The sequence below is a fragment of the Bos indicus genome, chromosome X (assembly GCF_029378745.1).
Source record: "Bos indicus isolate NIAB-ARS_2022 breed Sahiwal x Tharparkar chromosome X, NIAB-ARS_B.indTharparkar_mat_pri_1.0, whole genome shotgun sequence".
Lineage (NCBI taxonomy): Eukaryota > Metazoa > Chordata > Mammalia > Artiodactyla > Bovidae > Bos > Bos indicus.
In genome coordinates this window covers 73,685,380-73,711,621 of record NC_091789.1, presented here as the reverse complement: position 1 = coordinate 73,711,621, position 26,242 = coordinate 73,685,380, and the positions used below count along the sequence as shown (strand labels likewise).

Below are 26,242 nucleotides of genomic sequence, written 5' to 3'. Positions count from 1 at the left end.
ACCTTAGAACTGATTCAAACGTATTCTTTTCAATGGCTGAGTAATACTCCATTGTGTGTATGTACCACAGCCTATCCATTTGTCTGCTGATGGACATCTAGGTTGCTTCCATGTCCTGGCTATTATAAACAGTGCTGCGATGAACATTGGGGTACACATGTTTCTTTCAATTCTGGTTTCCTGGGTGTGTATGCCCAGCAGTGGGGTTGCTGGGTCATATGGCAGTTCTATTTCCAGTTTTTTAAGGAATCTCCACACTGTTCTCCATAGTGGCTGTACTAGTTTGCATTCCCACCAACAGTGTAAGAGGGTTCCCTTTTCTCCACACCCTCTCCATCATTTATTGCTTGTAGACTTTTGGATCGTAGCCATTCTGACTGGCGTGAATTGGCACCTCATTGTGGTTTTGATTTGCGTTTCTCTGAAAATGAGTGATGTTGAACATCTTTTCATGTGTTTGCTAGACATCTGTATGTCTTTGGAGAAATGTCTGTTTAAATCTTTGGCCCATTTTTTGATTGGGTCGTTTGTTTTTCTGGAATTGAGTTGTAGGAGTTGCTTGTGTATTTTTGAGATTAGTTGTTTGTCAGTTGCTTCATTTGCTATTATTTTCTCTCATTCTGAAGGCTGTCTTTTCACCTTGCTTATGGTTTCCTTTTTTGTGCAGAAGGTTTTAATTTTAATTAGGTCTCATTTGTTTATTTTTGCTTTTATTTCCAATATTCTGGGAGGTGGGTAATAGAGGGTCCTGCTGTAATTTATGTCAGAGTGTGTTTTGCCTGTGTTCTCCTCTAGGAGTTTTATAGTTTCTGGTCTTACGTTTAGATCTTTAATCCATTTTGAGTTTATTTTTGTGTATGGTATTAGAAAGCGTTCTAGTGTCATTCTTTTACAAGTGGTTGACCAGTTTTCCCAACACCACTTGTTAAAGAGATTGTCTTTTCTCCTTTGTATATTATTGCCTCCTTTGTTAAAGATAAGGTGTCCATAGGTGCATGGATTTATCTCTGGGCTTTCTATTTTGTTCTATTGATCTATATTTCTGTCTTTGTGCCAGTACCATACTCTTTTGATGACTATGGCTTTGTTGTAGAGCCTGAAGTCAAGCAAGTTGATTCTTCTAGTTCCATTTTTCTTTGTCAATATTGCTTTGGCTATTTGAGGTTTTTGTATTTCCATACAAATTGTGAAATTATTTGTTCTAGCTCTGTGAAAAATACCGTTGGTGGCTTGATAGGAATTGTATTGAATCTACAGTTTGCTTTGGGTAGTATACTCATTTTCACTATATTGATTCTTCCAATCCATGAACATGGTATATTTCTCCATCTATTTGTGTCCTCTTTGATTTCTTTCACCAGTGTTTTATAGTTTTCTATATATAGGTCTTTTGTTTGTTTAGGTAGATATATTCCTAAGTATTTTATTCTTTTCGTTGCAATGGTGAATGGAATTGTTTCCTTAAATTCTCTATTTTCTCATTATTAGTTTATAGGAATGCAAGGGATTTCTGTGTGTTGATTTTATGTCCTGCAACTTTACTATATTCTTTGATTAGCTCTAGTAATTTTCTGGTGGAGTTCTTAGGGTTTTCTATGTAGAGGATCAAGTCATCTGCAAACAGAGTTTTACTTCTTCTTTTCCAGTTTGGATTCCTTTTATTTCTTTTTCTGCTCTGATTGCTGTGTCCAAAACTTCCAAAACTATGTTGAATAGTAGTGATGAAAGTGGGCGCCCTTGTCTTGTTCCTGACTTTAAGGGAAATGCTTTCAATTTTTCACCATTGAGGATAATGTTTGTGGTTGGTTTGTCACATACAGCTTTTATTATGCTGAGGTATTTTCCTCTATTCCTGCTTTCTGGAGAGTTTTTATCATAAATGAATGTTGAATTTTGTCAAAGGCTTTCTCTGCATCTATTGAGATAATCATATGGTTTTTATTTTTCAATTTGTTAATGTGGTGCATTTCATTGATTGATTTGTGGATATTGAAGAATACTTGCATCCCTGGGATAAAGCCCACTTGGTCATGATGTATGATCTTTTTAATGTGTTGTTGGATTTTGATTGCTAGAATTTTGTTAAGGATTTTTGCATCTATGTTCATCAGTGATATTGGCCTGTAGTTTTCTTGTTCTGTGGCATCTTTGTCAAGTTTTGGTATTAGGGTGATGGTGGTCTCATAGAATGCCTTTGGAAGTTTACCTTCCTCTGCAATTTTGTGGAAGAGTTTGAGTAGGATAGGTGTTAGCTCTTCTCTAAATTTTTGGTAGAATTCAGCTGTGAAGCCATCTGGACTTGGGCATTTGTTTGCTGGAAGGTTTCTGATTACAGTTTCAATTTCTGTGCTTGTGATGGGTCTGTTAAGATTTTCTGTTTCTTCCTGGTTCAGTTTTATAAAGTTGTACTTTTCTAAGAATTTGTCCATTTCTTCCAAGTTGTCTGTTTTATACGCATTAAATTGCTGATAGTAGTCTTTTTTGATCCTTTGTATTTGTGTGTTGTCTGTTGTGATTTCTCCAATTTCATGTCTAATTTTGTTGATTTGATTTTTCTCCCTTTGTTTCTTGATGAGCGTGGGTAATGATTTTTCAATTTTATTTATCCTCTCAAAGAACCAGCTTTTGGCTTTGTTGATTTTTGCTATGGTCTCTTTTGTTTCTTTTACATTTATTTCTGTCCTATTTTTAAGATTTCTTTCCTTCTACTAATCTTGTTCTTCATTTCTTCCTTTTCTAGTTGCTTTTGATGTAGAGTTAGGTTATTTATTTGACTTTTTTCTTGTTTCTTGAGGTATGCCTGTATTGCTATGAACCTTCCCCTTAGCACTGTTTTACAGTGTCACACAGGTTTTGGGTTGTTGTGTTTTCATTTTTATTCATTTCTATGCATATTTTGATTTCTTTTTTGATTTCTTCTGTGATTTGTTGATTATTCAGCAGTGTGTCGTTTAGCCTCCATATGTTGGAATTTTTAATAATTTTTCTCCTGTAATTGAGATCTAATCTTACTGCATTGTGGTCAGAAAAGATGCTTGGAATGATTTAAATTTTGTTGGATTTACCAAGGCTAAATTTATGGCCCAGTATCTATCCTGGAGAAGGTTCCATGTGTGCTTGAGAAAAAGTTGAAATTCATTGTTTCAAGGTGAAATGTCCTAGAGATATCAATTAGGTCTACCTGGTCTATTGTATCATTTAAAGTTTGTGTTTCCATGTTAATTTTCTGTTTCATTGATCTATCCATAGGTGTGAGTGGGGTATTAAAGTCTCCCACTATTATTGTGTTATTGTTAAATTCCCCTTTCATACTTGTTAGCATTTGTCTTACATATTGTGGTGCTCCTATGTTGGGTGCATATATATTTATAATTGTTATATCTTCTTCTTGGATTGATCCCTTGATCATTATGTAGTGTCCTTCTTTGTCTCTCTTCACAGCCTTTGTTTTAAAGTCTATTTTATCTGATATGAGTATTGCTACTCCTGCTTTCTTTTGGTCTCTATTTGCGTGGAAAATCTTTTTCCAGCCCTTCACTTTCAGTCTGTATGTTTCCCTTATTATGAGGTGGGTGTCTTGTAGACAACATATATAGGGGTCTTGTTTCTGTATCCATTCAGCCAGTCTTTGTCTTTTGGTTGGGACATTAACCCATTTACGTCTAAGGTAATTATTGGTAAGTATGATCCCATTGCCATTTACTTTATTGTTTTGGGTTCTTGTTTATACTCCATTTTTGTGTTTCCTGTCTAGAGAAGATCCTTTAGCATTTGTTGGAGAGCTGGTTTGATGGTGCTGAATTCTCTCAGCTTTTGCTTGTCTGTAAAGCTTTTGATTTCTCCTTCATATTTGAGTGAGATCCTTGCTGGGTACAGTAGTCTGGGCTGTAGGTTATTTTCTTTCATCACTTTAAGTATGTCCTGTCATTCCCTCCTGGCCTGAAGAGTTTCTATTGAAAGATCAGCTGTTATCCTTATGGGAATCCCCTTGTGTGTTATTTGTTGTTTTTCCCTTGATGCTTTTACTATTTGTTCTTTGTGTTTGATCTTTGTTAATTTGATTAATATGTGTCTTGGGGTGTTTCGCCTTGGGTTTATCCTGTTTGGGACTCTCTGGGTTTCTTGGACTTGGGTGACTATTTCCTTCCCCATTTTAGGGATGTTTTCAGCTATTATCTCCTCAAGTATTTTCTCATGGTCTTGCTTTTTGTCTTCTTCTTCTGGGACTCTTATGATTCAAATGTAGCATTTAACATTGTCCTGGAGGTCTCTGAGATTGTCCTCATCTCTTTTAATTCGTTTTTCTTTTTTCCTCTCTGATTCATTGATTTCAACCATTCTATCTTCTACCTCACTAATCCTATCTTTTGCCTTCCTTATTCTAATATTTGTTCCCTCCAGAGTGTTTTTGATATCATTTATTGCATTATTCATTATATATTGACTCTTTTTTATTTCTTCTAGGTCCTTGTTAAACCTTTTTTGCATCTTCTCAGTCCTTGTCTCCAGGCTATTTATCTCTGAATAATTTTGTTTTCAATATTTTGTATCATTTTCACAAAATTATTTGGAATTCTTTATCAGGTAGATTCCCTATCTCTTCCTCTTTTGTTTGGTTTGGTGGGCATTTATCCTGTTCCTTTACCTGCTGGGTATTCCTCTGTCTCTTCATCTTGTTTATATTGCTGTGTTTGAGTTGGCCTTTCTGCATTCTGGCAGTTTGTGTAGTTCTCTTTATTGTAGAGTTCCCTCACTGTGGGTGCAGTTGTACGGGTGGCTTGTCACGGTTTCCTGGTTAGCGAATCTGTGTCGGTGTTCTGGTGGTTGGAGTTGGATTTCTTTTCTCTGGAGTGCAATGATGTGTCCAGTAGTGAGTTTTGAGATGTCAAAGGGTTTGGAGTGACTTCGGGCAGCCTGTATTTTGAAGCTTAGGGCTATGTTCCTGTGTTGCTGGAGAATTTGTGTGGCATATCTTGCTCTGGAACTTGTTGGCCCTTGGGTGGTGCTTGGTTTCAGTGTAGGTATGGAGGCGTTTGATGAGCTCCTGTCGTTTAATGTTCCCTGGAGTCAGGAGTTCTCTGTTGTTCTCAGGATTTGGACTTAAGCCTCCTTCTTCTGGTTTTCAGTCTTATTTTTACAGTAGCCTCAAGAGTTCTTTATCTATACAGCACCGTTGATAAAACATCTAGGTTAAAGATGAAACGTTTCTCCACAGTGAAGGACACCCAGAGAGGTTCACAGAGTTACATGGAGATGAGAAGAGGATGAGGGAGATAGTGGTGACCAAGATGAGATGAGGTCGAATCAAAAGAGAAAAGAGCGAGCTAGCCAGTAATCAATTCCTTATGTGCGCTGCACAGTCTGGACCACTCAGAGATGTTCATGGAGTTACACAGAGAAGAGAAGAGGGAGGAAGGAGACAGAGGTGTCCAGGAGGATTAAGAGGGGAATCAAAAGGAGAGAGACAGACCCAGCCAGTAATCAGTTCCCTAAGTGTTCTCCACCATCCGGAACACACAAAGAGATTCACAGAGTTGGGTAGAGAAGAAGAGGAGGAGGAAGGACATAGAGGTGACCTGGTGGAGAAAAAGGAGAGTCCAAAGGGGGAGAGAGCTGTCAAGCCAGTAATCTCGCTGCCAAGTAAAAATGGGTACTGAAGATTGGGTTCATAAAGGTACAAAATTGATAACAAATACCATAAAGCAAAGATTAAAAATCTAGAGTAGAGGTTGGATTTTCAAAAATTCAATATTAAAGAAAAAAATCAAAGTCACAAAAATTATAAAATATATATATATATTAAGTTTACTTTAAAAAATAGGGTGTCTTTTTTTTTGCAAAGTAATATTAGGTTGTAAAAATGAAAATTAAAGGAGTAATAGAGGACTTAAAAAAAATTAAAGAGTGATAGTAAAACTAGTAAAAATGTTTCTAGGACTTTTTCTGGTGTTGCTGTGGGCAGTGTGCAGTCAGTTCATTTTCGAATAATTCCTTGATCCGGCTTATATTTCTCAAGATCTATAGGCCCCTTCCTATGTAGTCAGTACTAACTACAGGGTTTTAATCTCTTGCACCTGTCACTTCCAAGAAGGTTCCCTCCGTTTTAGCTTCTTCTTTTTGCTGGTCTCTTCAATGTCTAATTTCTGCCCTGCCGCAAGGGGGCGGTGGTGGACACTTTTTTAGGCTCACTTGTTCAGTCATGCTGTGGTGAGGGAGGGATGCTTCAAACAAATAACACTGGCATGTGCTTGCAGTGTCGCGGCCACACTGGGTTTGCCCCCACTCACGGCATGTGTGCTTTCCCTGTCTACACTGCTTAGGCTCTAGGTTACTCTGCTGGGAACTGTCTGAGGCTGGCCCTGGGTTGTATGTACTTCGCAGGTCTAAGCCACTCAAGTTCAGGTACTCAGGTAGTCCTCAGAGGCACAGACTCGGTTGGTTCTGCGTTTTGTGCCCTTCCCAGGTCCAAGCTCAGGTGACCAGGTGTTTGGCAAGTGCATTCACTGCTGCTTATCACCTCTCCTGTCCTTGCTGCTCGGTTTTCTGGGTATACAACCTGCGCACCATCTCAGGCGGATGTTGACCGTCCAGAATCCCAAGAAGTCTTGGTTAGCAATGAAGCCTGATTGCAGTTTGGTAGATAATGCCTCTCTGGTGCTGCAATTGCCCCCTTCTGGCTCTGGCTGCCCTCACCTGCCTGTCACTGGAGGGGGATGGTCCAGCCTGCAGCCAGCTAGCTCTGCTCAGTCCTTTGTTTTGTGAGCGGGCCTGGCAGTGTTTTAGGTTAGGGCTTTTCAAGTGGTAACTATCCCACAGTCTGGTTTGGTTTCCCAAGTTAGTTTCCTCAGATTGCCCTCGGGGCGTTCAGGCCCAGTCCTTACTCTAAGCAATGCTGCCCGCACCTCCCTGCCCAGCCCCCACTTGCTAGTGGCGGATGCAGGCGTCTGCACTGCTTCTCTACTGGGGGAGTTACCGTTGGGCACATAATCTGTGGGTTTTAATTATTTATTTATTTTTCCTCCTGGTTATGTTGCCCTCTGTGGTTCCAAGGCTCGCCACAGACTTGGCAGTGAGAGTGTTTCCTGGTGTTTGGAAACTTATCTCTTTTTTAAGACTCCCTTCCCGCTATGGAGCTCCATCCCTACCTCTTTTGTCTTTCTTTTTATCTTTTATATTTTTTCCTACCTGTTTTTGAAGACAATGGGCTGCTTTTCTGGGCGTCTGATGTCCTCTGCCAGCATTCAGAAGTTGTTTTGTGCAATTTACTCAGCGTTCAAGTGTTCTTTTGATGAATTTGTGGGGGAGAAAGTGGTCTCCCTGTCCTATTCCTCTGCCATCTTAGGACTGCCCCAGTTTGGTGGGTTTTTATCATGTTCCTTCACCTTCTGAATGTTTCTCTGCCTTTTTATTTTGTTTAGATTGCTGTGTTTGGGATGCCCTTTCTGTAGGCTGGAAGTTTGTGGTTCCTCTTAATTGTGGAGTCCTCTCCCTGTGGGTGGGATTAGACTAATGGATTGTCAAGGTTTCCTGGTTGGGGGAGCTTGTGTCTGTGTTCTGTTTGGTGGAGCTGTATCTCTTCTCTCTGGAGTGCAATGATGTGTCCAGTAGTGAGTTTTGTGGTGTTTATGGATTTGGCCTGGCTTTGGAGAGCCTGTCTTTTAATGCTTAGGGCTGTGTTCCTGTTTTGCGGCAGAATTAGCATGGTGTATCTTGCAGTGGACCTTGTTGGCTCTTGGGTGGACCTTGGTTTCAATGGAGGTATGGAGAGTTTTGGGTGAGCTCTTTGCTATTAATGTTCCCTGGAGTCAGGAATTCTTTGTTGTTCTAAAGTTTTGAAGTTAAGACGCCTGCTCCTGGCTTCTGGTCCTTTTCTTACAGCAGCCTCAAGACTTCTCCATACATACGGCAAAGAAGATAAAACCCCTAGCTTAATCTTGAAACAGTTACATTGAGAGAGGAACACCCAGAGAGATTCACAGAGTTATATAGAGAAGAGAAGAGGGAGGAGGGAGATAAATTTGACCAGGAGTGGAAAAGGGGGAGTCAAAAGTGGAAAGAGTGATTTAGCCAGTAATGAATTCCCTAAGTGCTCTCCAAGCCCAGAACACCTGGAGAGATTCACAGTGTTATGTAGAGAATAGAAGAGGGAGGAAGGAGATGGCAGCGACCTGGAGAAGAAAAGGAAGAGTCAGAAGGGGAGAGTACAGTCAAGCCAGTAATCAAAATACCTAAGTGAAAATGGATACTGAAGATTACATTCCTAAAGGTACAAAATTTATAACAAATACCAAAAGCAATTAAAAACCTAGAATAGAGGTTAGCTTCTCAAAACTATGATATAAAAAAAAATCAATCACAAAAATTAAAAATATATATGGAATTTTTTTAAAATAAGGTCTTTTTTTGAAAGGTAATAGTAGGCTATAAAAATGAAACTTAAAGGAGTAATAAAGACCTAAATTAAAAAAAATAATAAAAAGTGACAATAGTGAAAATATATCTAGGAATTTCTCTGGAGCTGTTGTGGGCAGTGTGGGGTCAGTTCAGTGTCAGATAGTCCCTTGTTCCAGCTTGTACTTGGTCTTAAGGTCTATGCTGCTACTGCTAAGTTGCTTCAGTCATGTCTGACTCTGTGCAGTCCCATAGATGGCAGCCCACCAGGCTCCCCTGTCCCTGGGATTCTACAGGCAAGAACACTGGAGTGGGTTGCCATTTCCTTCTCCAGTGCATGAAAGTGAAAAGTGAAAGTGACATCGCTCAGTCCTGTCCGACTCATAGCAACCCCATGGACTGCAGCCCACCGGGTTCCTCTGCCCATGGGATTTTCCACACAAGAGTACTGGAGTAGGGTGCCATTGCCTTCTCTTTCTCAAGGTCTATAGGTGCCCCTCAAATGCACAGTCAGTATTAACTGCGGGGTTTTAATCTGTTGCACCTGTCACTTCCAGAGCTGTTTCCTCTTTATTTTGCCTTCCTCTGTTTGCAAGTCTCTTCAGTGTCTAATTTGTGCCCTGATACAAGTGGGTGAAGGTGACCACTTATTTAGGCTCAGTTGTAAAGGTGTATTGTGGTGAGTGAGGAACACTGCAAACAAATACCACTTGCATGTGTAGGGTGTGCTTGCAGTGGATGGACCCCACTGGATTTGCCACAGCCCAAGGCGGCATGTGCTTCTTGGGTCTACACTGCTCAGGCTCCAGGCTGCTCTGCAAGGGCACTGTCCAAGGGGGCTGTGTGTTTTGTACATTTCCCATGTCTAAGCTGCTCAGGTTCTCGGCTGCTCCGCAAGGACACAGACCCAGATGGGCTGTTTGTTTTGTGCCCTTCCCAGGTCTGAGCAACTCAGGTGACTGGGTGCTTGGTGAGTGCACTCTTCCAGGTGGATTATATGTCTTATTCACCTCCCTGGTCCTGGCTTCTTAGTTTTCTGGTGCACTGCAAGAGCACAGCCCCAGGTGTGCCTTGTGTCTCCTCTTGGGAGCTGATCTCAGGCTGTGAAACACCTGGTGGATGTTAACCATCCAGGATGCCAGGAAGATGTGGTTAGCAACTGAGAGCCTGCTTGCTGTTTGGTGAACGATGTAGTCTCTGGGGCCGAGATTGCAGCAGCCCCTTGCCTTCAGTCTCTGGTTGTTGCACGCCTGCCTCTCTGTCTCTGAGGAGGGAGGACTGTATTGAAAGGTTGTTGCTGATGAAAAGACGCTGGGATTTCTTGGTCTCTGGAGGAGAGGAATTCAATCCGGGGCCAGAGACGAGGCTTGTTTGCTCAGAGTTTTGTGTAATAAAGTATAAAGGAGATAGAGAAAGCTTCTGACATAGACATCAGAAGGAGGCAGAAAGAGTACCCCCCTGCTAGTCTTCAGCTAGATATTATATAGGCACTGCTGCTGCTAAGTTGCTTCAGTCATGTCTGACTCTGTGCGACCTCATAGACGGCAGCCCACGAGGCTCCCGTCCCTGGGATTCTCCAGGCAAGAACACTGGAGTGGGTTGCCATTTCCTTCTCCAATGCATGAAAGTGAAAAGTAAAAGTGAAGTCGCTCAGTCGTGTCTGACTCTCAGCGACCCCATGGACTGCAGCCTACCAGGCTCCTCCACCCATGGAATTTTCCAGGCAAGAGTACTGGAGTGGGTCGCCAGTGCCTTCTCTGTATATAGTCACTACTACTACTACTACTACTAAGTCACTTCAGTCATGTCCGACTCTGTGTGACCCCATAGATGGCAGCCCACCAGGCTTCCCCATCCCTGGGATTCTCCAGGCAAGAACACTGGAGTGGGTTGCCATTTCCTTCTCCAGTGCGTGAAAGTGAAAAGTGAAAGTGAAGTTGCTCAGTCCTGTCTAACTCTTCGTGACCCCATGGACTGCAGCCGACCAGGCTCCTCCGTCCCTGGGATTCTCCAGGCAAGAACACTGGAGTGGGTTGCCATTTCCTTCTCCAATGAAAGAAAGGAATGCCTTAAAACTCAGAATGGCACCAAGCCCCTCATCCATAAGATGCATTTTGGGATAATCTTGGCACCAGATGATTCATCCCTTGCCATAAAACGATTGACTTGAATCTTGTAGAAGGGCAGATTACCATATAAGTAGTTTTGTTTACATAGATTAGGGGAATAATATCTGAGTATAACATACTGGTTTGTCAAGTAGGTTCTGAGCCATTAGGCGGAACCGACTTGAAGACAGAGTTTGGGGTAAATGCATAGTATATTATCATAGCTTAAGACAAACATTTCCATAAGAAAAATGCATTGGTTAACTCAAGGTTTGAGAATAGTTAACTTCAGGTGAAACCAGGTTTTGTTATGGCAACATAGTATTTTAAGAGAAATCTCCTTTTAAATTTGTATAGAGAGGAAAAAAATATGGCTAAAAATATGGCTAGTTTGTTTCCTCCTTCCGCTTAAGAGAGATAAAAATGTTTGACACTTGCAGCCTATTTCCTCCGTTTGGAGACCCCTGGCCTTCCTGCCTGTTATCCTCTCACTATACTGCAGCTGGCTTGCTCTTCTTTGGAAAGTCTCTATCTCTTTTTTTTTCTTTTTTTTCGTTTCTCTGGTGATCCCACGGTTTGGGTTGCTATCTCACATTATCTCCCTCCAATTGTCTTCCAGGTGTTCTCGCTCAGTCTTTACCCTCAGGACTGTTGATGCAGCCCATGCCTCTGTGCCCAGCCCCCAGTAACTGGTGTCTGATGTGAGCCTCTGTGCCACCTCTCCGTCTCCACTAGTGGTTGCGGTAAGTCGCATATTCTGTTTTTTTTTTTTTTTTTTCTTTTTCTTTTTCTCCCAGTTATGTTCCCCTCTGAGATTCCAAAACTCCCCACAGACAAACTGCGTGGAAACTGCTCCTCCTTCATGAGTCCCTCCCCAGGATGGATCTCCATCCCTAAATCTTTTGTCTCTGTTTTTGTCTTTTATATTTTGTCCTACCTCCTTTCAAGGAGGCTGCCTTTCTGGGTGCTTGGTGTCCTCCGCCAGCATTCAGAAATTGCTTTGTGGAAGTTGCTCAACATTCAAATGATCTTTTGATGAGTTTGTGTGAGAGACAGTGATCTCCCTGTCCTATTCGTCTGCCATCTTGGGACTGCCCCCTCTTATGATTTTTTTGTATCTCTTATCAATTGTTATTTCTACTCTTTCTTTTTGCATTTTGTTCATTTGCATCCTCTCTTCTTGATGATGCTGTTTATCAAATTTTCTACCTTTTCAAAAATCCAGTTCTGAATTTCATTGATTTTTTTTAATAAGAAATAAGTTATTTATACTCTCATTTTTATTATTTCATTACTTCTGACTTGGGTTTTGTTTTTTATCCTTTTTCTAATTTTGTAAATTTATTTTTTATTTTTAATTGGAGGATAATTGCTTTGCCATGATGTATTAGTTTCTGCCATATAATAATGTGAATCAGGCATAAGTATACATATATCCCCCTCCCTCCTGAGGGGGTTTCCTTGGTGGCTCAGATGGTAAAGAATCCACCTGCAATGTGGGAGACCTGGTTTCAGTCCCTAAGTTGGGAAGATACCCTGGTGTAGGGCATGGCAGCCCACTCCAGTATTCTTGCCTGGAGAATCCCTGTGGACGGAGGAACCTGGTGGGTTCCTTCCACCTATAGAGGAACCTACCATCTATAGGGTTGCAAAGAGTCAGATATGACTGAGCGACTAAGCACAGCACACCTCCTTCCCACTCTTGCCATCCCACCCCTTTAGATTGTCACAGAAAACCAGGTTGGGCTCTCTATGTTATACAGCAAGTTTCCATTAGCTATCTGTTTTTCATATGGTAATGTACATGTTTTAGTGCTACTCTGTCAATTTGTCCTGCCCACTCCTTCTTTTTCTAATTTTAGGTAGTAGGTTAGGTTGAGTTTTTGAGATTTTTATTTCTTGAGGAAGGTCTGTTTCATTATAAACTTCCCTCTTAGAATTGGTTTTGATGCATCCCATAGATTTTGGAAAGATGTGTTTCCACTTTCATTTGTTTAAAGATACTTTCTAATTTCCTCTTTGGTTTAATTATTGACCAAATATTATTTTGTAATGTGTCTCCACAGATTTGTTCTTTTTCTGTTTTCCTTCCTATAGTCAATTTCTGTCTTCACGTGCTTGAAAAGAATGTGTACTCTGCTGTTTCTGGATATAGTGTCCTATAGATATCTATTAAGTCTAGCTGGTCTGTTGTGTCATTTAAGAATACTGTTGCCTTTTTGTTTTTCTCTCTGGGTCATTTGTCCATTGAAGTCACTGGGGTCTTAAAATCCTCTACTGTTATTTCATTATTGTCATTTTCTCTCTCTGTCTGATAATATTTATTACATGTACTTAAGTGCTCCTGTATTACGTGCTTATATATTAATGAGTTTAACATCTTCTTGTACTGAAATCTTTATCATTGTAAAATGCCTTTCTTTGTCTTTTGTTATAGACTTTGTTTTTAAGTCTATTTTGTCTGATAAGAATATTACTACCCCACTTTCTTTTTTTAAATTAATTTATTTTGATTGGCAGATAATTACAACATTGTGATGGTTTTTGCCATATATCAACATGAATTGGCCACAGATATACATGTGTCCCCCGATCCTGAACTTCCCCTCCCACCTCTCTCACTACCCTAGCCCTCTGGATTGTTCCAGAGCTCCAGCTTTGGGTGACCTGCTTCATGCATTGAACTTGCACTGGTCATCTGTTGTTTCTGTTTGCATGGAATAACTTTTTCCATCTCCTCACTTTCATTCTGCATGTGTTTTTAGGTCTGAAGTGAGACTCTTGCATGTTGAAAAGGCATCTTAAAATCCAATCAGTCTCCCAATATCTTTTCCTAAGACTGTTTTGGTATTTTTTTTTTACTGATGTACAGTTGATGAAAAATATGTAGTTTACAGGTGTGCAGTATAGTGATTCAATTTTTAAATGTTATATTCCTTTGATGGTCGTTATGGAATAGTGGCTGTATTCACTGTGTTGTACAATATATCCTTGTAGCTTATTTTACACATAATAGTTTGTACCTCTTAGTTCACTATACGTATATTCTTCTTGCCTTTTCTCTCTGGTGACCATTAGTTTGTTCTCTATTTATCTGTGAGTTTGTTTCCTTTTCATTATATTCACAAAATTATATTCTGTAGTAATTTTTAGATTTCACATATGTATGATATAGAATATTTGCCTTTCTCTGTCTTACTTAACTTAGCATAATAGTCTCAAAGTCCATCCATGTTGCTTCCAATGGCAATAATTCCTTATTTTTTATGGCTGAGTACTATTACATTGTATATTTATACCACATTTTCTTTATTGAGTAATTTGGTGATGGATACTTAGGTTGCTACCACATCTTGGCAGTTGTAAACGATGTTGCTGTGAACATTAGGATACATGTATCTTTTAAAATTAGTGTTTTTTTTTGAATATAATACATACCCAGGATTGGTATTGTAGGTCATATGGTAGGTATATTTGTACTTGATTAAGGAATGCCTGTACTGTTTTCCAAAGTGGCTACAGAAACTTGCATTCCCACCAATAGTGTACAGGGTTGCTTTTCTCCATACCCTATCTAACATTGTTATTTGTGTGTGTGTTTATTTTTGATTTTTTAACATGGTACTTTATTTTTGCACATTCATTCCAATATTCTTTATTTTTCTTTTCTCTTTTTAAAAATTAATTTTATTGAAGTATAATTGCCTTACAATGTTGTGTTAGTTAATGGACAATAGAAACTAACTTAACATTGTAAAGACAACAACTTTGTAAAGACAACTTGAATTTTCAGTAAGACATAATCATTCTTTCCCTTTCCTTTCTCTTATTATCTGATGATTTTTCAGACTCCTCACGTTCTTATTCCCCTGCTTCTAAAGCAATTTTAAAAGATTTATGTTGAAATATAGTTGATGTACAGTATTATAGATTACAAGTGTATGGTACAGTGATTTACAATTTTTAAAGTTTGCACTCAATTTGTAGTCGTTATGGACTACTAGCTATATCCCCTTTGTAATACAATACACATTTGTAGCTATTTTATACATAGTGGTTTGTATCTCTTAATCTTTTCTTTAATTAATTTATTTTAAGTGGAGGTGAATTACTTTAAAATATTGTAGTAGTTATTGCCATACATTGACATGAATCATCCATGGGTGTACATGTGTTCCCCATCCTGAAATCCTTCCAACCTTCCTCCCCATCCCATCTCTCAGGGTCATCCCAGTGCACCAACCCTGAGCACCCTGTCTCATGCATTGAACCTGGACTGATCTATTTCACAGATGATAATATACATGTTTCAATGATATTCTCTCAAATCATCCCACCCTTGCCTTCTCCCACAGAGTCCAAAAGTCTGTTCTTAACATCTGTGTCTCTTCCACTGTCTCACATATAGGGTCATGATTACCATCATTCTAAATTCCGAATATATGGGTGAATATAGTGTATTGGTGTTTCTCTTCCTACTTGCTTAATTCTGTATAGCAGGCTCCAGTTTCATCCACCTCATTAGAACTGATTTAAATGCATTTTTTTAATACCTGAGTAATATTCCATTGTACATACGTACCACAGCTTTCTTATCCATTCATCTGCAGATGGACATCTAAGTTTCTTCCATGTCCTGGCTATTGTAAACAGTGCTGTGATTAACATTGGGATACACATGTCTCTTTCAATTCTTGTTTCCTCAGTGTGTATGCCCAGCAGTGGGATTGCTGGGTCGTATGGCAGTTCTGTTTCCAGTTTTTTAAGGAATCCCCACACTGTTCTCTAAAGTAGCTATACTAGTTTGTGTTTCCACCAACAATGTAAGAGGGTTCCCTTTTCTCTGCACCCTCTCCAGCATTTATTGTTTGTAGACTTTTTGATAGCAGGCAATCTGACTGATGTGTGATGGTACCTCATTGTGATTTTGATTTGCATTTCTCTGATAATGAGTGATATTGAGCATCTTTTCATGTGTTTGTTAGCCATCTGTATGTTGTCTTTGGAGAAATGTCTGTTTAGTTCTTTGGCCCGTTTTTTGATTGGATCATTTATTTTTCTGAAATTGGGCTGCAGGAGTTGCTTGTATATTTTTGAGATTAGTTGTTTGTCAGTTGCTTCATTTGCTATTATTTTCTCCCATTCTGAAGGCTGCCTTTTCAAGTTGCTTAGTTTCCTTCATTTTGCAAAAGCTGTTAAGTTTATTTAGGTCCCATTTGTTTATTTTTGCTTTTATTTCCATTACTCTGGGAGGTGGCTCATAGAGGATCCTGCTGTGATTTTTGTCAGAGAGGTTTTTGCCTATGTTTTCCTCAAGGAGTTTTATAGTTTCTGGTCTTACATTTAGATTTTTAATCCATTTTGAGTTTATTTTTGTGTATGATATTAGAAAGTGTCCTAGTTTCATTCTTTTACAAGTGGTGAATTAGTATTCCCAGCACCACTTGTTAAAGAGATTGTCTTTTCTCCTTTGTATATTCTGGCCTCCTTTGTCAAAGATAAGGTGTCCATAGGTGTGCGGATTTATATCTGGGCTTTCGATTTTCCATTGATCTATGTTTCTGTCTTTGTGCCAATACCATACTGCCTTGATGACTGTAGCTTTGTAGTATAGTCTTTAAGTCTGGCAGGTTGATTCCTCCAGTTCCATTATTCTTTCTCAAGATTGCTTTGGATATTTGAGGCTTTTTTTGTATTTCCATACAGATTGTGAAATTATTTGTTCTAGTTCTGTGAAAAATACCATTGGGAGTTTGATAGGGATTGCATTGAATCTATAGATTGCTTTGGGTAGTATACTCATTTTCAATATATCGATGCATCCAATCCATAAACATGGTATATTTTTCCATCTATTTGTGTCATCTATGATTTCTTTCACCAGTGTTTTATAGTTTTCTATATATAGGTCCTTTGATTCCTTCAGTTCAGTTCAGTTCAGTTGCTCAGTCGTGTCCAACTCTTTGCAGCCCCATGAACCACAGCATGCCAGGCCTTCCTGTCCATCACCAGCTCCCGGAGTTCACCCAAACCCATGTCCATCGATTTGGTGATGCCATCCAACCATCTCATCCTCTGTCGTCCCCTACTCCTCCTGCCCTCAATTTTCCCAGCATCAAGGTCTTTTCAAATGAGTCAGCTCTTCACATCAGGTGCCCAAAGTATTGGAGTTTCAGCTTCAACATCAGTCATTCCAGTGAACACCCAGGACTGATCTCCTTTAGGATGGACTGGTTGGATCTCCTTGCAGTCCAAGGGACTCTCAAGAGTCTTCTCCAACACCACAATTCAAGAGCATCAATTCTTTGGCGCTCAGTTTTCTTTATAGTCCAACTCTCACATCTATACATGACCACTGGAAAAACAATAGCCTTGACTAGTCGCACCTTTGTTAGCAAAGTAATGTCTCTGCTTTTTAACATGTTATCTAGGTTGGTCATAACTTTCCGTCTAAGGAGTAAGCATCTTTTTATTACATGGCTGCAGTCACCATCTGCAGTGATTTTGGAGCCAAGAAAAATAAAGTCAGCCACTGTTTCCACAGTTTCCCCATTTATTTGCCGTGAATTGATGGGACTGGATTCCATGATCTTAGTTTTCTTAATGTTGAGCTTTAAGCCAACTTTTTCGCTCTCCTCTTTCACTTTCATCAAGAGGCTCTTTAGTTCTTCACTTTCTGCCATAAGGGTGGTGTCATCTGCATATCTGAGGTTATTGATATTTCTCCCAGCAATTTTGATTCCAGCTTGTGCTTCCTCCAGCCCAGCATTTCTCATTATGTACTCTGCTTCTTAGGTAGATTTTTTTCCTAAGTATTTTTTATTTTTTTTTTGCAATGGTGAATGGAATTGTTTCCCTAATTTCTCTTTCTGTTTTCTCATTGTTAGTGTATAGGACTGCAAGGGATTTCTGTGTGTTAATTTTATATCCTGCAACTTTACTATACTGACTGATTAGCTCTAGTAATTCTCTGTTGGAGTCTAGGTTTTTCTATGTAGAGGATCATGTCATCTGCAATCAGTGAGAGTTTTATTTCTTCTTTTCCAATCTGGATTCCTTTTATTTCTTTTTCTTCTCTGATTGCTGTGGCTAAAACTTCCAAAACTATGTTGAATGGTAGTGGTGAAAGTGGGCATCCGTATCTTGTTCCTGACTTTAGGGGAAATGCTTTCAATTTTTCTCCATTGAGGATAATGTTTACTGTACATTTATCATGTATGGCTTTTATTATGTTCTTTTTCCTTCTATTCCTGCTTTCTGGAGGGTTTTTATCATAAATGGATGTTGAATTTTGTCAAAGGCTTTCTTTGCATCTATTGAGATAATCATATGGTGTTTATCTTTCAATTTGTTAATGTGGTGTATCACATTGATTGATTTGTGAATATTGAAGAATCCTTGCATCCCTGGGATAAAGCCCACTTGGTTATGATGTATGCTCTTTTAAATATGTTGTTGGATTCTGTTTACTAGAATTTTGTTGAGGATTTTTGCATCTATGTTCATCAGTGATATTGGCCTGTAGTTTTCTTGTTTTGTGGCATCTTTGTCAGGTTTTGGTATTTGGGTGCTGGTGGCCTCATAGAATGAGCTTGGGAGTTTGCCTTCTTCTGCAATTTTCTGGAAGAGTTTGAATAGGATAGGTGTTAGCTCTTCTCTAAATTTTTGGTAGAATTCACCTGTGAAGCCATCTGGTCCTGGGCTTTTGTTTGTTGGAAGATTTCTGATTCTATTTCTGTGCTTGTGCTGTGTCTGTTAAGATTTTGCATTTCTTCCTGGTTCAGTTTTGGAAAGTTATACTTTTCTAAGAATTTGTCCATTTTTTCCAAGGTGTTCATTTTATTGGCATATAATTTCTGATAGTAGTCTCTTATGATTCTTTGTATTTCTGTGTTGTCTGTTGTGGTTTCTCCATTTTCCTTTCTAGTTTGGTTGGTTTGATTCTTCTCCCTTTCTTTCCTGACAAGTCTGGCTAATGGTTTGTCTATTTTATTTATCTTCTCAAACAACCAGCTTTTAGCTTGTTGATTTTTTCTATGGTCTTCTTTGGTTCTTTTTCATTTATTTCTGCCCTAATTTTTATGATTTCTTTCCTTCTACTAACCATGGGGTTCTTCATTTCATCTTTTTCTAGTTTCTTTAGGTGTAGAGTTAGGTTATTTATTTGGTTTTCTCTTGTTTCTTGAGGTAAATTTGTATTGCTATGAACCTTCCCTTTAGCACTGCCTTTACTGAATCTCATAGGTTTTGGGTTGTTGTGTTTCATTTTCATTCATTTCTATGCATATTTAGATTTTTTTTTATTTCTTCTGTGATTTGTCAGTTATTCAGAAGTGTGTTGTTTAGCCTCCATATGTTTGTATTTGTAATAGTTTTTTTCCAGGGAAAAGAGGCCCTGTGATCAGAAAAGAGGCTTGAGATGATTTCAATTTTTTTGAATTTACCAAGACTAGATTTACAGCCCAGGATGTGATCTATCCTGGAGAATGCTCCTTATCCACTTGAGAAAAAGATGAAATTCCTTGTTTTGGTGTGAAATGTCCTATAGATATTAATTAGGTCTATCTGGAATATTGTATCATTGAAAGTTGTGTTTCCTTGTTAATTTTCTGTTTAGTTGATCTGTCCAGAGGTGTGTGTGTGGGGTTGTATATGTGTTTATCATATCTATTCTGACTGTTTTGAGGGAATATCTCATTGTGGTTTTGATTTACATTTGCCTGATAATAGTGACATTGATCATTTTCATGTGCCTTTTGGCCATTTTCATGTCGTGTTTGGAAAAGTGTCTATTCAGTTCTTCTGTGCTTAGTCGGTCAGTCCTGTCCCACTCTCCAGCCCCATGGACTGTAGCCTTCAAGGCTCCTCTGTCCATGGGGATTCTCCAGGCAAGAATACTGGAGTGGGTTGCCATGCCCTCCTGCAGAGGATCTTCCCAATCCAGGGCTCGAACCTGGGTCTCCAACATTGCAGGTAGATTCTTTACTGTTTGAAGCACCAAGGAAGCTCAATTCTCCTGCCCATTTTTATTTTTTGATATTTAAATTTATGAGCTGTTGATGTATTTTTGGTAATAATTCTTATCAGTCATGTAATCTGAAAATATTTCCTCCATTCAGTACATTGTTTTTTGTTTTTGCTAATGCTTTGCTTTGCTCTGTAAAAGCTTTTAGAAACAGATAAAAAATTATTTTATGACTTATGTCAGAGAGTGTCCTGCCTTTGTCCTGTTGAAATTTTATGTTAACATTTTGGTCTTTAATCCACTTGATATTATTTTATTTTTGTATATGATGTTAGAAGATATTTTAAATACATTGTTCTACATGATTCTGTCCAGTTTTTACAGCACTGCTTATTGAAGATTTTTTTCACCTGTGGTATATTCTTGTCTCCTTTGTGATAGGTTAATTGATGTTCAGTTAGTTGACTTGTTTCTGGATTCTCTGATCTGTTCTCTTGGTCTATTTGTCTGTTTTTGTGCCAGTATGATACTGTTTTGTTTAATGTAGCTATGAAGTCAGGGAGTTCAGCTCTGTTCTTTCTCAAGATTGCTTTGGGTATTTAAGTTTTTTTTTTGTATTTCCATATAAATTTTAAAATAATTTTCTCTAATTCTATGAAAAATGCCTCTGATATTTTGATAGGGTTTGCACTAAATCTGTAGATTGCCTTGGGTAGTATATTAAATCTTCCAAACCAAGAACACAAGATAGCTTTGTTTCTGTTTGTGTCATCTTCAGTTACTTTCACTTGTGTCTTATAGTTTTCCAAGTGCAGATTTTTACTTCCTTAAGTAGGTTTATCCCAAGATATTTAATTCTTTTTGCTGGTATAATAAATAGGATTGTTTCCTTAATTTCATATTTTGATTGTTTGTTAGTGTATAGGAATGCAACAGAGTTCTCTATATTAATTTTGTATGTTACAACTTTCCTGAATTTCTTAATGAGCTCTAATAGTTTTCTGGTGGTGTCTTTAAGATATTCTACATGTAGTATCATGTTTTTTGCAAACTGTCAGTTTCAGTTTTTCCTTGCTGATTGAGATTTCTTTTATTTATTTTTCTTATTCAATTTGACTAGAACTTCCAATAGTATGTTGATTCAAAGTGGTGAGATTTAGCATCCTTGTCTTGTTCCTGATTTAAGAGGAAATGCTTTCAGCTTTTCATTGTTAAGAATGATGTTATGTGTAAAGAATGATGTTATGTGTAGTTTTGTTATATATGGCCTTTATTATGTTGAGATATGCTTCCTCTGTGCTCACTTTCTGGAGATTATTTTCTCTTTTTTTCCTTTTCTTGTTTTAAAAATTTTAATTGGAGGCTAAGTACTTTACAATATTGTAGTGATTTTTGCCATACATTCAGATGAATTAGCCATGGGTGTACATGTGTTCCCCATCCTGACCCTCCCTTCCACCTCCCTCCTCATCCCATTCCTCAGGGTCATCCCAATGTACCAGCACTGAGAACCGTGTCTCATATATTGAACCTGGACTGGCAATCAGTTTCACATATAATATTCATGTTTCAATGCTATTCTCTCAAATCATTCCACCCTCGCCCTCTCCCACAGAGTCCAAAAGTCTGTTCTTAACATCTGTGTCTCTTTTGCTCTGTGGCATATAGGGTCATCATTACTATCATTCTAAATTCCATATATGTGGGTGAATATACTGTATTGGTGTTTTTCTTTCTGACTTACTTTGCTCTGTATAATAGGCTCCAGTTTCATCCACCTCATTAGATCTGATTCAAATGCATTCTTTTTAATAGCTGAGCAATATTCCATTGTGTGTATGTACCACAGCTTTCTTATCCATTCATCTGCTGATGGACATCTAGGTTGCTTCCATGTCCTGGCTATTGTAAACAGTGCTGCGATAAACATTGGGGTACACATGTCTCTTTCAATTCTTGTTTCCTCAGTGTGTATGCCCAGCAGTGGGATTGCTGGGTCATATGGCAGTTCTGTTTCCAGTTTTTTAAGGAATCCCCACACTGTTCTCCATAGTGGCTGTACTAGTTTGCATTCCCAGAAACAGTATAAGAGGGTTCCTTTTCCTCCCCACCTTATGGAGGGTATTTTATCATAAATGGATGCTCAATTTTGTTGAAAGCTTTTTCTATTTCTACTAAGATGATCATAATGAGTTTTATTCTTCAGTATGTTGTATCACATTGATCAATTTGTGTGTACTGAAAAAAATCCTTGCATTCCTAAGATAAAAAATGGTGTATGAGATTATTAATGTTCTTCTGGATTGATTTGCTAATATTTTGTTGAATATTTACATCTATGTTTATCAGTGATGTTGGTCTGTAATTTTTTTTTTTTTGGTGACTTGTTTGGTTGGTATCAGGATGATGCTAGCCTCATAGGATAAGTTTGGACATACTCATTCCTCTGAAATTTTGAAACAGTTTGAGAAGGATAGCTGTTAACTATATTCTCTGAAAGGTAAAATTCTGTTGTAGATCCATCTGATCATGGAGTTTTGTTTTGTTGAGACTTTTAAAATTACTAAATCAGTTTCACTGCTGGTATTTGGTATATTAATCTTTTTTGTTTCTTGCTAGCTTAGTCTTGGGTGATTGTACATTTCTGTTTATTTTTCCGTTTCTTCTAGATTTTATTGACATACAGTTGTCCATGGTAAACTCTTAAGTTCCTTTGTATTTCTGTAGGGTCAGTTGTAACCTCTCTTTTTTCATTTCTGATTTTATGTATTTGGCTTATTCTTTTTTTTTTTTTTTGATAAGTCTGGCTGAAAGTTCATCAATTTTGTTTATATTTTCAAATAACCAAATTTGAGTTGCGTTTATCTTTTGTATTGTTTTTGTCACTATTTCATTCATATATGCTCTGATCTTTATGTTTTGTTTCATTCTACTTGCTTTGGGTTTTGTTTATTTTTTTCTAGTTCTTTTAGGTATAATTTTAAATTTTTATTTGAGGTTTTACTTGTGTCCTGAGGTAAGATTATATGTCTATAAGCTTCCATCCTAAAAGTATTTTTGATGCATCCCATAGGTTTTGGATAGTCATGTTTTTGTTTTCATTTGTCTCTGTGTATTTTTTTTTTTTTTTAATTTCGTGAGTGGTCCATTGGTTCTTTAGTAGCATTTTATTTAGTCTCCACATGTTTTTGTTTTTTACAGTTTTTTTTTTTTTTTTTACAGTTGTTTTCTAATTTCATACTGTTATGGTTGGAAAAGATGCTTGGTATGATTTCAAATTTTGAAAATTCACTGCTGTTTATTTTGTGGCTTAGCATGTGATCTGTCCTATAGAATGTTCCATTTGCACTTTAAAATAATGTGTTTTCTTCTTTTTTTGAATGGGTTGTCCTAGTGTGTGTGTGTGTGTGTGTGTGTAGCAATTAGAACCATCTGGTAATATATGTCATTTAAGGTCAGTGTTTCCTTATTCATTTTTTTTTAATCTGGCTTATCTGTCCTTTGATGCACATGGGATATCAAATGCTCTATTATTGAGTTATTATTGATTTCTCCCATCATGTCCATTAACCTTTACCTTATGTATTTAGATGTTCCTATTTTGAGTACATACATATTTAAAATTGTTTTAACTTCCTCTTGGAATAATTCCCTGATCATTATATAGTGTCCTTCTTTGTTTTCTGTAACTGTCTTTGAATTCTGTTCAAATAGACTCTTTGAAGTCTATTTTGTGTAACATAAGAATTGCTACTCTGACTTTCTTTTGATTTCCATTTGTATGGATTACATTTTTTTCATTCCCTGACTTTACATTTGTGTGTGTTTTGTTTGCTTGTTTGTTTGTTGTTTGCCACACCGTGTGATCTAAATTTCCCAACCAGGGATCAAACCTGTGGGCCCTGCAGTTGAAGCACAGATTTTTAACCACAGATTTATATATATTCTTATATATATAATTATAATTATATATATATATAAATATATATTTAATATGTGTTTAAATAAATAGAATATGCATATAAATGTGTGTGTGTCTTGTTTTTGTAACCATTCAGCTGCTCTTTGTCTTTTGGAGGATTAGTCTATTTGCATTCAAGGTAGTTCTTAATAAGTATATTTTTATTGCATTTTGTTAAGTGTTTTGGGGTTGTTTTGTAGGTCTTCTTTCTTTACCTTTCCTCTTTTGTTCTCTTCTCTTTTGATTTGATACCTATCTTTAGTGCTGTGGCTGGATTCCTTTCTGTGTGTATATCTATCACTACAGATGGTGACTGCAGCCATGAAATTAAAAGACGCTTACTCCTTGGAAGGAAAGTTGTGACTAACCTAGATAGCATATTCAAAAGCAGAGACATTACTTTGCCAACAAAGGTTCGTCTAGTCAAGGCTATGGTTTTTCCTGTGGTCATGTTTGGATGTGAGAGTTGGACTGTGAAGAAGGCTGAGAGCTGAAGAATTGATGCTTTTGAACTGTGGTGTTAGAGAAGACTCTTGAGAGTCCCTTGGACTGCAAGGAGATCCAACCAGTCCATTCTGAAGGAGATCAGCCCTGGGATTTCTTTGGAAGGAATGATGCTAAAGCTGAAACTCCAGTACTTTGGCCACTTCATGCGAAGAGTTGACTCAGTGGAAAAGACTCTGATGCTGGGAGGGATTGGGGGCAGGAGGAGAAGGGGACGACAGAGGATGAGATGGCTGGATGGCATCACTGACTCGATGGACGTGAGTCTGAGTGAACTCTGGGAGTTGGTGATGGACAGGGAGGCCTGGCGTGCTGTGATTCATGGGGTCACACAGAGTCGGACATGACTGAGCGACTGATCTGATCTGATCTGATCTGATGAGGTTTTAATATAGCAATATATGTGAGTGGAGTTGAGGTCCTATATATATGTAATCTAGCAATATATAGCAATCATATATACATATGCTGCTCTTTTATATTTTTTCGGAGATTTTTAAAGTTGCTGATCTCTTAATTTCAAATGTTTTTTAATGGCCTTGCATTTGTAATCTCTTCCCCTCATGATTACTGTATTTGATATCATATTTTACAACTAATTGTTATGGGTATCTCATGTCTCCTTATTGTGGATATTGCTAAGTCACTTCAGTCATGTCCAACTCTGTGTGACCCCATAGACGGCAGCCCACCAGGCTTCCCCATCCCTGGGATTCTCCAGGCAAGAACACTGGAGTGGGTTGCCATTTCCTTCTCCATATTGTGGATATAGATGATTTTTAATGCTTTTTCCATTAATTTTCCTGCTAGCTTTGTCTGTGGATGATTTCTTACCTTTACTGAATGTTTATCTTTGAACAGGATAGAAATTCCAGAAATAAATAGTCACAGTTATGATCAATTAATCTACAAGAAAGGAGACAAAGCTATACCATGGAGAAAAGACAGTATCTTCAATAAATGGTGGTGGGAAAACTGGACAGCTAAATGTAAAAAAAACGTGAAATTAAAATATTCTTTATCACCACACACAAAAGTAAACTCAAAATGGATTAAAGACCTAAATGTAAGATTATATACTATAAAACTCTTGGAAGAAAACATAAGAACACACTTTGACATAAATTGTAGCATTATCTTTTTTAGTCAGTCTCCTAGATTGACTAAAAAATAAACAAATGGGACATAATTTGTTTTGCTATGCAAAAACTTTTGAGTATTTTTAAAATGTGACATAATTTCCTTTGCTATGCAAAGGAAGCTTTTGCATAGCAAAGGAAACCATAAACAAAACAAAAAGACAACTGGCAGAATGAGAGAAGTTGTTGGCAATCCACTCCAGCACTCTTGCCTGGAAAATCCCATGGACAGAGGAGCCTGATAGGCTACAGTCCATAGGGTCGCAAAGAGTCGGACACGACTGAGCGACTTCACTTTCACTTTCAATCTCCAAAATATATAAACAGTTCATGCAGCTCTATGTAAAAAAATGCTATCATAAATGGGCAAAGTAAATAGGAATTTCTACAAAATAAACATTCAGATGGCCAAGAAGTACGTGAAAATACCCTCAGCATTGCTAATTATTAGAGAAATGCAAATCAAAACTACAAAGAGATATTTACTTACACCGATTAGTATGGTCATCATCAGAAGGTCTACAAATGCTATAGAAGGTGTGGAGAAAAGGGAGCCCTCCTACAGTGTTGGTGGAATGTAAGTTGGTACAACTACTATGGAGGATGATATGGACGTTTTTAAGAAACTAAAAATAGAGTTACCATATGATCCAGCAATCCCACTCCTGGGCATATATCTGGGAAAAAAAAAACATGGTTGGAAAAAGTACATGCAACCCTGTATTCATTGCAGTGCTGTTTACAATAACCAAGGCATTGAAGCAACCTAAATGTTCATCAGTTGTTTAATGGATAAAGATGATAGGGTACATATATAGAATGGAATATTACTCAGCCATTAAAGAGAATTAAATAATGTCATTTCCAGCAACACGGTGGAGCTGGAGATTATCATACTTAGTGAAGTCAGACAGAGAAAGATAAATATATGATCTTGCTTATATGCAAAATCTAAAATAATAGACAAACAAGCTTATTTACAAAGCAAAAAAAGTTACAGGATTTAGATAATGAGCGTATGTTACCAAGGTTAAGGGTGAGAGGAGGGATAGATTGGGAGTTTGGGATTGACATGTACACACTGCTATATTTAAAACAGATCACAAACAGGACCTAATGTAAATCACAGGCAACTCTACTCAATACTCTGTAATAATCTAAATGGGAAAAGAAT

General features: G+C 37.9%; 1 protein-coding gene across 1 annotated transcript in view; it reads left to right on the top strand.

The window, feature by feature from the left end:
* Window positions 1-26,242, top strand: part of LOC139180901 (uncharacterized) — a 462,995-nt gene that overhangs the window by 14,518 nt on the left and 422,235 nt on the right. The window contains exon 5 of the mRNA XM_070783492.1: window positions 11,119-11,242. The gene's annotated coding sequence lies outside the window, so the exon portion shown is untranslated. The remainder of the gene's footprint in view (window positions 1-11,118; window positions 11,243-26,242) is intronic.